Raw genomic sequence first — 9,051 nt, 5'->3', positions numbered from 1 at the left:
GGAGCCGGTGGCATAGAAGTTGAGAGCCACCATCACCTTCACTGCCACCGACAGAGACGTCCTGCTCCTCAGCTGTGGCTGCAGATCTCTGCGAAGCAGGTGGCAGATCTCAGTGACCACCTCCCTTCTGAATCGCAGCCTCCGAACACACTGCTCCTCAGACATGTTCAGATATGAGAACTGCTGGCGGTATACCCTGGGTGGGTAAGGCCTCCTGTGCCGACACCTGTTGGCCCTTCTCCATCTGGCCATGACTGGCACTCTCTCATGGCGTCTCTGATCCCTTTGAATGCAATGCAGAAAGCCAACGTTTCCACCCATTGTAGCCCCCATTACAGTATATGTGGCGACTCAAGACTATGGCACTGAAAGTGAAATCCAAGTGCAAAGCTCTGGCCTGAAGCCAGAAGTACCTGTGCGAGCGCTGAGTCAAAGCAGAAAGCTCTCTGCCTTTGTCTCCCACACAGAAGGATTGGCACAAAATGGCTGTCACTTATAATGCAGGAGGAGTCCCCTTTAAATAGCGCCCCCCGCACCCCGCAGCGACTGGGAACCGTTCCCCTCTACCAGTCGCTGGGGGCGCCAGGCGCAAAGAAGGGCGGCGCCACTGAAGTTCCGGCTTGGCGCGTACAAAGGGCGTTGCACGATGAAATGATGTCAGGATCTGCGCGCGCAGCTGAGCGCGCGCAAAGACTTTGCGCCGACGCTAAATCTCTAGTGAAGTTGGGGAGAGGCGCAGATCGCGCTGCGCCCGGCCGCTAGCCGCCTAGCGCCCAACATCTCCTCCTCCTAAGGCGCTACCGGCTGGCGCAAGCAACTGAATTTCTAGGCCATAGGGTCTAATGAGAGGGAGGAATTGAATGAAATCAGTATTTGTAGCGAAATGGTGTTAGGGAAATTGATGGGATTTAAGGCCGATAAATCCCCAGGGCCTGATAATCTATATCCTAGGGTACTTAAGGAAGTGGCCCTAGAAATAGTAGATGCATTGCTGGTCACCTTCCAAAATTCTATAGACTCTGGAATAGTTCCCATGGATTGGCGAGTAGCTAATGTTACCCCACTATTTAAAAAAGGTGGTAGAGAGAAAACGGGGAATTATAGGCCGGTAAGCCTGACATCGGTAATGGGGAAAATGCTAGAGTCCATTATAATAAAAGATGTAATAGCAGAGCACTTGGAAAACAGTGACAGGATCGGACAAAGTCAACATGGATTTACAAAAGGTAAATCATGCTTGACTAAACTACTGGAATTTTTTGAGGATGTAACTGGTAAAATAGATAAGGGAGAACCAGTGGATGTGGTGTATTTGGACTTTCAGAAGGCTTTCAATAAGGTCCCGCATAAGAGGTCGGCGTGCAAAGTTAAAGCATATGGGATTGGGGGTAAGGTACTGTCTTGGACAGAGAACTGGTTGGCAGACAGAAAGCAAAGAGTTGGAATAAACGGGTCTTTTTTCGAGTGGCAGGCAGTGACTAGTGGGGTACCGCAGGGATCGGTCCTAGGACCCCAGCTATTCACAATATATATTAATGATCTAGACGAGGGAACTAGATGTAATATCTCCAAGTTTGCAGATGACACAAAGCTGGGTGGGCGTGTGTGCTGTGAGGCGGATGCAGAGAAACTCCAGTACGATTTGGACAGGTTGGGTGATTGGGCAGATGCATGGCAGATGCAGTATAATGTGGATAAATGCGAGGTTATCCACTTGTTGGCAAAAACAGGAAGACAGATTATTATCTGAACGGCAATAGATTGGGAAAAGGGGAAGTGCAATGAGACCTAGGTGTCCTTGTACACCAGTCGCTGAAGGTAAGCATGCAGGTGCAGCAGGCGGTTAAGAAGGCAAAGGGTATGTTGGCCCTCATAGCAAGAGGATTCGAGTACAGGAGCAAGAATGTCTTGCTGCAGTTGTACAGGGCGTTGATGAGACCACACCTTGAGTATTGTGTGCAGTTTTGGTCACCTTATCTGAGGAAGGATGTTCTTGCCATGGAGGGAGTGCAGCGAAGATTCACCAGACTGATACCTGGGATGGCAGGAATGATGTATGAAGAGAGATTGGGTCAATTAGTCTTATATACGCTAGAGTTTAGAAGAATGAGAGGGGATCTCATTGAAATTTATAAAATTCTAACAGGACTAGACAGACTAGATGCAGGAAGGCTGTTCCCGATGGCAGGGGAGTCCAGAACCAGGGGTCACAGTCTAAGGATAAGGGGTAAGCCATTTAGGACTGAGATGAGGAGGAATTTCTTCACCCAGAGAGTGGTGAACCTGTGGAATTCTCTACCACAGAAGGCAGTTGAGGCCAATTCATTCAATATATTCAAGAAGGAGTTGGATATATTTCTTAAGGCTAAAGGGATCAAGGGATATGGGGAGAAGGCAGGGACCGGGTACTGAATTTGGATGATCAGCCACGATTTCATTAAATGGCGGAGCAGGCTCGAGGGGCCGAATGGCCTACTCCTGCTCCTATCTTCTATGTTTCTGTGTTTCTCAGCACAACAATGGGATTAACCCTTTCAAATTGGATCTGGAAGCATTTTTCAGTCTGCCCATCCGCCACCAACACTAGGAAAAGGCACAACAAACATACTTATCATCCTGTACCTTCATCACTTTGAAGTTACCTGTTTAAAACAAAGATTTCCCTCTTGGCCATTAGCAATGCTGACTATGAAAATGAGGGATACTTATCTGAATTAGGAGGGTTCCTTGCTGAACAAACCCAAACCTTACATTTTAATCAAGAACAATCTATTCTGCATTAAACTGGGCGTGCAGATATACATCTCACGTTCAGAATTTATTTCCAGTAATGCCTGTGGTAGCCAAGATGTGTCAGTGTAAATAAATTCCAGAAATAAACAAGGACCTCTTTGGAAAATCTAACATCCATCTGCAGCACTGCAGAAAGTGTGGACGGAGGTGAAAAGGTGCGGCAGCAGCAGCAAGATCTCCCCTTTCTCCAACAGGGAATGACAGGACTTAGAGAGGTTTGTACATTCTCTGTGCTTTTATCCACATGTCAGGACAGGCCCTTAAGTGATTGGCAGAGACCATCAAGTCGATTAAAAACCGCTAAACAAATCATGGCACCCCCAGCTACTGAAACTTGGCAACTTTTTTTTTTCTTAATGGACTTCTTCCCATTGTGGCTCTACGTCCCTGCTAATTGAAATGCTGGCGCTCATGTCCAGCTCATTCCAAGGTTCGATTTCTAATCGTCCTCTGACAAGTGGGTGACAGCAGTATAAACAGTGTGACATGGATGAAATTAGATCTGTAATCTGTGCAACAAGCAGAATAATTGGAGCTGCCCCTGACTCGGTGCCAGAGCTCTGGCTGCCATGCAAAGCCTTTCAAAACCGTGTCAAGAATTCGACTGCAAATTCACAGAACATTTGCATCTTGTTTTCCTTCTGCCCATCTTCATTTTACCTCGAAACTCTTAAGTTGGACATGCAGCGTAATCTGGGCCAGCGACTGCTGTTATTAACTTCACCTCGACAAGAGTCTCCACAGTGAGCCTTATAATAAGCAATGTCCTGCAGTGAGATCCTGAAACAGATCCACTGTGCCCAGTGTCGATGGCCCCCATTAAGATATTTATTTATGAGCAATCCCATTGTTTCCTGTGCATTCACATTGCGAAACCGGTCATTACATTTTGTGCAGTTATTGTAACCGCAGAATAACTACAACCCTTTAGAGTCTGGATAATTGCTAATGCCCAAAATTTATATCGTGCTCTTTGTAAATATCCGTCAGGGAAGGAAATAATATTTCTGCAACTGTAGACGTATAAAGACAGGGTGGATTTCATTGCTCAGGTTGTCCTAGCGGGATGAGGTGGGTAATCCAGCTGTAGTCCCGCATGCTTCCGCCACTTCCAGCAATTTCTACCAGGAGGGGCATCGGGCATGTTATGCGTGTGCCCAAATATGGGTGGGGATATGTTAATCAGGCGCTAAGGGCAGGAATACGTTATACGATGCATTTTCCAACATTTGCACCTCAGTACGCTAGACCCAAAGAGCGCCAGTGTGCTCTGGTGTCCAGCGATACCATGGAAGGCGGAGGGAGGATTTAAAGTTTACGTCGCTCAAAGGCAACTCCCCAGTCCTGCTTATTCGCCCCGCTCTAACTGCCTCAGAAGTAACTAGCTATCCTGTATCAGCCGTGGCTCAGTGGACAGCACCCTCGCCTCTGGGTCAGAAGGTTGTGGGTTCAAGTCCCACTCCAGAGACTCGAGCATAAAAATCTAGGCTGACACTCCAGTGCAGTGCTGAGGGAGTGCCGCACTGTCGGAGGTGCAGTGCTGAGGGAGTGCCGCACTGTCGGAGGGGCAGTACTGAGGGAGCGCCGCACTGTCGGAGGAGCAGTGCTGAGGGAGTGTTGCACTGTTGGAGGGGCAGTGCTGAGGGAGTGCTGCACTGTCGGAGGGGCAGTACTGAGGGAGTGCCGCACTGTCGGAGGGGCAGTACTGAGGGTGTGCCGCACTGCCGGAGGGGCAGTACTGAGGGAGTGCTGCACTGTCAGAGGGGCAGTGCTGAGGGAGCGCCGCACTGTCGGAGGGGCAGTACTGAGGGAGCGCCGCACTGTCGGAGGGGCAGTATTGAGGGAGTGCTGCACTGTCGGAGGGGGAGCGCTGCACTGTCGGAGGGGCAGTACGGAGGGAGCGCTGCACTGTCGGAGGGGCAGTACTGAGGGAGTGCTGCACTGTCGGAGGGGCAGCACGGAGGGAGCGCTGCACTATCGGAGGGGCAGTACTGAGGGAGTGCTGCACTGTCGGAGGTGCCATCTTTCGGATGAGATGTTAAACCGAGGCCCCGTCTGCTCTCTCAGGTGGGTGTAAAAGATCCCATAGCACTATTTTGAAAAAGAGCCGGGGAGTTCTCCCAGGTGTCCTGGCCAATATTTATCCCTCAATCAACATCACTAAAAACAGATTATCTGTGCATTATCACATTGCTGTTTATGGGAGCTTGCTGTGCACAAATTGGCTGCTCCATTACAACAGTGACTACACTCCACAAAGTGCTTTGGAGCGTCCGGCGGTTGTGAAAGGTGCTATAGAAATGCAAGTCTTTTTACTGAGGAGCAGGCCTTCAAGGGCTGCCGCAGCCGTTGGCTGCACTCCCTGGTGGAGCCGCTTTAACGGTACAAATGCAACGGACTGTGGAAAACCAGTCGGGGTCGGGGACACCTTCCTGTAGTGGCGGAACTCCCGCCCTGCTGTGACTCGGTCAAAGCAGAAATCCGAGCCACAATCTCCAGATTGCTAAACACCTGATAAAATTCCCTCTTATTGCAGTGTATTAATTTTCGGTTCCATAAGAAATATCCTAGACCTGCAGCGTCACCACTGGGTTTAATTACTGCGGGACAGGATTACCGAGGTAGGTTCCAGCATCAATGTGGGCACAGGAATTTAACAGAGAGAGAAAAATAAGGACAGGAATGTATGACTGAAAATGAGGATTGAATTACGCCTGTGTGGCCAGGCAGGTCCAATTAAGCCCTGACCTCTAACCCTGCTTCACCTGAAGGCAGCACTTGCTCTTGACCCCCAATGCCACCTTGCTGCCGTTCCCGTCTATAAAGACCCTTACTCTCTGTATGATGTGATCTCTGCCTCAGGCGACTGTACTTTTGCTTTATTTTATCCTTGTTAATATTCATGTCCTTTCCATGCAGCCTGACGGTCAGGTTCATTCATATTCATTGACACTTCCTTAATTTGTTTCTCTCCCATTTTGCCTTTTTGCAGGCTTGATTTGGGCTTTACACTTCCTGACAGCTTCAATGTATAAACCCTCCCGGTCCCAATTAAGATTCAGAATCAGTGTCGACTATTTGCCAGTAGTCAGTAACAGGAGGAGTGCTATGCTCTCCATCAGGGGGTTAACTACGATAATGGTCTCTGCCAATGCACAGCACGAAGCACAGGGCCTATTGCTCCCATTAGGCTGCTAGGTGGTTGAGGTCATTGTTCCTGTCTTCTCACTGTGTGCCTTGTGTCTTCTTGTGTTCAAATCCCTTTTCCGCAATTTCCTCTGTGTTCAGGTGCTTCTCCTTAGCAGTTCACACATTATTCAAAAACTGTAAGTGTTGGAAACACACAGCAGGTCTGTCAGCAAAGAAAGAAGAGAAATTAATTGCACACCCTTCGTTAGATATTGGCTTATTGAAGCAACAGCAACTTGCATTTATATAGCGCACAAGGTGTTTCACAGAGGCAGAATCAGACAAAGACCCATATACAGGAATGATAAAATGCAGCACTTATTCCTCAACAGTAACCAGACTTCAAAGGCAAAATACTGCGGATGCTGGAAATCTGAAATAAAAGCAGAAAATGCTGGAAATACTCAGCAGGTCAGGCAGCATCCGTGGAGAGAGAAACAGAGTTAATGGGCAGGGTTTTCATTGGGCCGTGGAGGCGGGATTGGAGGCGTGCGGGGGGTTAAAATCCCGAAATCGGGGGTCCCGACCCCATCCCACCCCCAACCCGCCTCCATGCCAGTTTCAAAGGAGGCGAGTACCTGCCCCGCACTGGGAGCCGCCTCCCCGAGGAGGGAAGGGGATTAGTGCCAATTAACTGCCTGTTAACAGGCAGTTTTTAGCCTAATCCCTATTTTTAATGTTGAAGTGTGGGATTCCCGACGGCTCCAAACCACGGCAGGTTAGTGAGGCGGACTGTCGGGATGAAGGGCTTGGAGGGGTCGAGAGTGAGTGATAGGTGCATGAGTGCAAAGGTTTGGTGTGTGTAAAGTGTTTAAAGAAGTTTTACTTACCTTTACTTACCTTTACAGCCTTCCTTCCTTCAGGTCTCGGGAGTCCCTCATCTCACCGGCACAGAAAGCAGAATGGCTGCGAGCTGTCAAAATCTGCAGCATTCAGCTTTCTGTTCCGGAGAGATCTCTAAATCATCCTGAGAGGAAGGAATTAATTTAGTGTACAGATTGTCAGTGTTGGACAGCTTCAAACAGCTGTCAAACGCTGATATTTCATCTGTCAAAAGGTCTTGACAGATGAAATTTCAATCTGTGACGTCACCTGTTGCCGGGTGGCCCTTAATTGGCCTGCTGAGCCTGCTGGGCGGGTTCAACAAGGTCAGTCAAGTCAAAATCGCGTGGGTTGTCCACAACTTGATGGAGGCGGGACTACAACCCCGAAAGTTGTAGTCCCGCCTCCTCAATGAAAATCCAGCCCAACGCCTCAGGTCTGTGACCCTTCGTCAGAACTGGAAAAAGTTGGAGATGGAACAGGTTTTAAGCAAGTGTAGGGGCAGGGAAAGGGGGAGGGGAGGAAAGAACAAAAGGGAAGGTCTGTGATAGGGTGGAAGGCAGGAGAGATTAAATGACAAAAGGGATGATGGTGCAAGGCAAAAGGAGACTTTTTATTTTATTTATTCATTCCTGGGATGTGGGCATCGCTGGCAAGGCCAGCATTTATTGCCCATGTCTAGTTGCCCTCGAGAAGGTGGTGGTGAACCGCCTTAGACAACTGAGTGTCTCGCTAGACCATTTCAGAGTCAACCACATTGTTGTGGGTCTGGAGTCACATATAGGCCAGACCGGGTAAGGATGGCAGATTTCATTCCCTAAAGGACATTAGTGAACCAGATGGGTTTTTATGACAATCTGGTAGTTTCATAAATACTAGCTTTTTATTCCAGATTTATTTAATTGAATTTAAATTCCCCCCAGCTGTAGAGGGGGAATTTGAACTAATGTCTCTGGATTACTAGCCCAGTAACATAACCACTGTGTTACCGTACAGTAATAGGACAAGTAAGGAAACAAAAGATGGGCCGAGAGGAGGTGTAAATGGGAATGGCAGAATGATCAACAGCTACCGTCTGAAAAAACAGGGGCAGAGGACATGGTCTGAAATTGTTGAACTCAATGTTGAGTCCAGAAGGCGGTAAAGTGCCTAATTGAAACATGAGGGGCTGTTCCTCGAGCTTACGTTGAGCTTCACTGGAACAGTGTAGGAGGCCGAGGACGGAACGGTCAGAGTGGGAGTGGAGCGGAGAATTAAAGTAACAAGCGACCGGAAGCTCAGGGATTCGCTTGTGGACTGAACGGAGGTGTTCCGCACATCAAACTTGCCCTGAACGTTGGCAAGACTAAGGAGCTCATTGTGGACTTCAGAAGCCACCGAGGGAACCACCGCCCCATCAGCATAGACGGGACACCAGTGGAAGTCGTCAGTTGCTTCCGATTCCTGGGACTGCTGATCTCCAATGACCTGGCCTGGAACCACAATACTGAGACCATACTGAAGAAGGCACACCAGCGCCTCTACCCTCTACGGTGCCTGAGGAAATGCGGCATAAGCACACAGTGGCTTGTGAACTTATACCGCGGCACCATAAAAGAGCGTCCTGACGGGTGGTGTCAATGTGTGGTATGGTAACACCACTGCACAGGACAGGAAAGCCATCCAGAGGGTTGTGAGGACAGCAGAAAAGATCATCGGGTGTGCACTTCTGTCCATCGAGGAGATCTTCCAGACCAGGTGTCGGAACAAGGCTCGCTCCATCATCCAGGACCCCAATCACCCTGGGCACGAACTGTTCTCCCTCCTGCGGTCCGGCCGTCGGTACCGCAGCATCCGAACCAGGACCAGCAGGTTCAAGAACAGTTTCTACCCACAGGCAGTGCGCCTACTGAACTGCTAACTGCACTGCCCCACATATCATAGTCACATTCTCCCCCCCAACCTGGAACTGTATACCACATGAACCGTGAGCGCACAAGAACATTCTTGATCACTGGACTGTGTGCACGTAGGACTCTTGTACCTCAACCTTAACTTATAACTTATATAACTTATAACTCATTTGTACATTGCACACTGCATTTTAACTTATACTTATTTATATATAAACTAGCTAGGGTGCCCGGCGTTGCCGAGGCTTTTTTTGTAAAACTGTTTATGAGACTGTTGGGATTGAAGGACTCTTCCTAAGCACCCAGGAGGTGGTTGTTTAACTTCGTTTTTTGTTAATGGGGATCGCCAGTAGCC

At 48.9% G+C, this 9,051-nt stretch overlaps 1 long non-coding RNA gene across 1 annotated transcript in view; it reads right to left on the bottom strand.

Annotated features, from left to right (window-relative positions):
- Nucleotides 1-5,805: 5,805 nt before the first annotated feature.
- The window catches only part of LOC147117915 (uncharacterized), an 11,022-nt gene continuing 7,776 nt past the window's right edge, over nt 5,806-9,051 (bottom strand). Inside the window, exon 2 of the long non-coding RNA XR_015078313.1 lies at nt 5,806-6,145. This is a non-coding gene — a long non-coding RNA (uncharacterized LOC147117915). The remainder of the gene's footprint in view (nt 6,146-9,051) is intronic.

The sequence above is a fragment of the Somniosus microcephalus genome, chromosome 5, assembly GCF_052327205.1.
Source record: "Somniosus microcephalus isolate GS21.2 chromosome 5, FLI_Smic_1.0, whole genome shotgun sequence".
Lineage (NCBI taxonomy): Eukaryota > Metazoa > Chordata > Chondrichthyes > Squaliformes > Somniosidae > Somniosus > Somniosus microcephalus.
Note: the sequence above shows the minus strand (reverse complement) of the source record. Positions and strands in the feature narration are given on the sequence as shown.